This window comes from Pipistrellus hanaki, assembly GCF_964339955.1.
Source record: "Pipistrellus hanaki genome assembly, chromosome: 8".
Lineage (NCBI taxonomy): Eukaryota > Metazoa > Chordata > Mammalia > Chiroptera > Vespertilionidae > Pipistrellus > Pipistrellus hanaki.
In genome coordinates this window covers 24,926,151-24,928,650 of record NC_140510.1, presented here as the reverse complement: position 1 = coordinate 24,928,650, position 2,500 = coordinate 24,926,151, and the positions used below count along the sequence as shown (strand labels likewise).

General features: G+C 49.6%; 1 protein-coding gene and 1 long non-coding RNA gene across 5 annotated transcripts in view; one reads left to right on the top strand and one right to left on the bottom strand.

Annotated features, from left to right (window-relative positions):
* ZEB2 (zinc finger E-box binding homeobox 2) overlaps nucleotides 1-2,500 on the top strand; it is a 134,720-nt gene that overhangs the window by 70,091 nt on the left and 62,129 nt on the right. The gene's annotated exons all lie outside the window — the stretch shown is intronic.
* The window catches only part of LOC311626740, a 24,045-nt gene that overhangs the window by 15,732 nt on the left and 5,813 nt on the right, over nucleotides 1-2,500 (bottom strand). Inside the window, exons 1-2 of the long non-coding RNA XR_014795760.1 lie at nucleotides 1,027-2,500; nucleotides 71-523 (exon numbers count right to left, since the gene is read on the bottom strand). The exon at nucleotides 1,027-2,500 is cut by the window's right edge and continues 5,813 nt beyond it. This is a non-coding gene — a long non-coding RNA (uncharacterized lncRNA). The remainder of the gene's footprint in view (nucleotides 1-70; nucleotides 524-1,026) is intronic.

Below are 2,500 nucleotides of genomic sequence, written 5' to 3'. Positions count from 1 at the left end.
TTCATATAGTCCGGCCCTCCAGCTCTCTGAGGGACCGTGATCTGGCCCCCACTTTAAAAAGTTTGAGGACCCCTGGAAGCAATGCAGATCCTGTACTAAGCCGGACGGCTTAAGTGCTGTATGTTTTCATCCTTCCGCTGCCCCCACCCCCGACTCACTCAGTTTGTAACCTTTAGGAAATCATTTCATCCCACTTTCTGCCCTTTTCCTGGAGAATGATGAATTTGGTTTCCCAGTCACTGTTTTCTGAAGGACATGACCACAGGAATGGTCAAAGGCAAGGCCAGCTCGAAACAGCCGCCGGTTGTGTGTCACCCACCTTTGTTCTGATCCGGAAGGGACAAGGCAGAGTTTCTAGGCCACACTTCACCTTGCCATTAGGTCCAACTGAGCCTCTGATTTAGCCACTGTCAGCCGCCTGACATCCAACCGAGAAGCAGAGGCGTGGGCTTTTGAAGGTGTCCGTGGTACAGGTGCTCCTGGGCGCGCTGTTGGTGCTGCTTGTTGGACCCTAGCGGAGTTCCTGGAATGCAAGGGAGTTGTCATTGCTTTTCGTTTGCCATGGAGGATGTTATGTTAGCAAGGGTTTCGGCTTACATGTTAAAAATTACAACGGTGCCGAGAAAGGAGCCGGGAGGAAATAACAAGGCCCCTTTTCCTGAACAGCTCTCCCTGTCTCAGCTTTTGCGCAGACTCCCAAACCCTGCTTCCTCCCCAGCCCGCTTCCTTCTGAGGTCCGGGCAGGAGTTCACGCTCAGGTTCCTCTGGGTCTGCAGCAGAGGTGCCTGTGGCCTGGCTTCCTCAGTGCTCAGCCAGTTTCTCTTCCTGATGCTGCTTCCCTTCCCTGCTCTGGGATTTCCAAGGCATGGCCTCTCCTCTGCCTCCAGCCCTCCTAAACTGCCTGACGCAAAAATAGATACCTAAGGGCGGCACATCCGCAGCGCGCCCAGGCGGGGTAATTAGGATTGATGCTCTCTTTTAGGGGCACCAAACCCTCATCCTCTCCCTTCCAGTCTCATTTCTCACCTGCTCATGTGGAGCCCACCTGTGGCTTGCTGGCATCGCCTCTGCCCGAACGTGGGGAGATTTCCAAGTTCAAGATGAAGGCTGGGTCTCAGGTAGTGGGCCTCCACCAGGGCCGCGGGGAGCTCCCCGAAGGAGCTAAGGACAGCGTGTTGTCCTCGTTTGTGTCCCGGCCTTCCTGTTTATGTGCTTTCCCCGGCAATTCCCACGCCCCCTCTCCAGATTTTTGCTGGGCTTTTATAGCCTCTAGTAATTATATCAGCAGCATGGAGTCTATTTTTATCTCCTTTGGATGTTTGCAACATAAATGTCAAAACCCATAAAATCTCCTTTTAGCATGTACCTTGCGTGCAAGGTTTCAGAACGTGTGATGCAGCGCTCAGAGAGATGCTGCGTCTTGAGATCAGACAGATGAAAAGTGGCAACCTCAGGTTTCCCACTCAGCTGCATGAACTTTCAGGTAACTTTCTTCTCATCTTGAAACTTGAGCGGCTGCTCCTGCAAAGAGAAATCAGAAGGCAGGCCCCACCCGCACCTAGGTTAGGGTCTGGGGTGGCCCTTTTCCACAGCAAGTGTCTCCAGACTCCTAAGTGTTATGGTGGATGCTTCACTGTGATGACCTTTCAGTGCCCCTCCGCCAAACTTAGAAATAAAGAATAAAATCTTAGTGGCTCCTGGTATCTACTCTAAATCATAGTTCTAATCACAAAATTATAATATGAGAAAACTACTCAGACCCCGCTGTGACTTAAAACTGTCCCTGGACTGAGCAAATAATAATAATAATAATAATAATAATAATAATAATACCTAGCATCACCCTGGCCAGTTGCTCAGTGGTTAGAGCATTGGCCCAGGGACTGAAGGGTCACGGTTTCGATTGCAGGTCAAGGGCATGTACCTCGGTTGCAGGTTTGATTCTCAGCCTAGTTGATGTCTCTCTTTCTCTCTCCCTCCTTTCCACTCTGTCTGAAAATCAATGATGAAAATATCCTCGGGTGAGGATTTAAAAAAAAAATAATAATACCTAGTGTCTATTAAACACTTATTGTATGCCAAGCTCTAGGTACCTCACTGGATTGGACTGATCTAAATCTTCCCAATGGATACTGTCATTCACACACACACACACACACACACACACACACACCGCCATTCAGTAGAGGAAGACACTGAGACAGGTTAAAATATCTTGCCAAAACCTTGAAGGAGCAAGTAAAGGAACTAAAATGAAAGCATAAGCAGTCTGACTCCCAGGACAAGGTTGTTTCTTCTCTTTTCACTTCCTTTTTGGAATCGGCCCCTTAGGGAGGCCACATGGGCCCGTCGAAGGGCACGTGAACCTGGAATCCCTTACTCAGCGACTAGTGCCGGGTCACCGTGCCTCACGGGGTAAATGGCCTCAGCGTGCCATGTGTCCCAGGGCACTTTTATGGCTCATTAGTTTATTTTTACTTTATCATCGATAGGGAGAAGA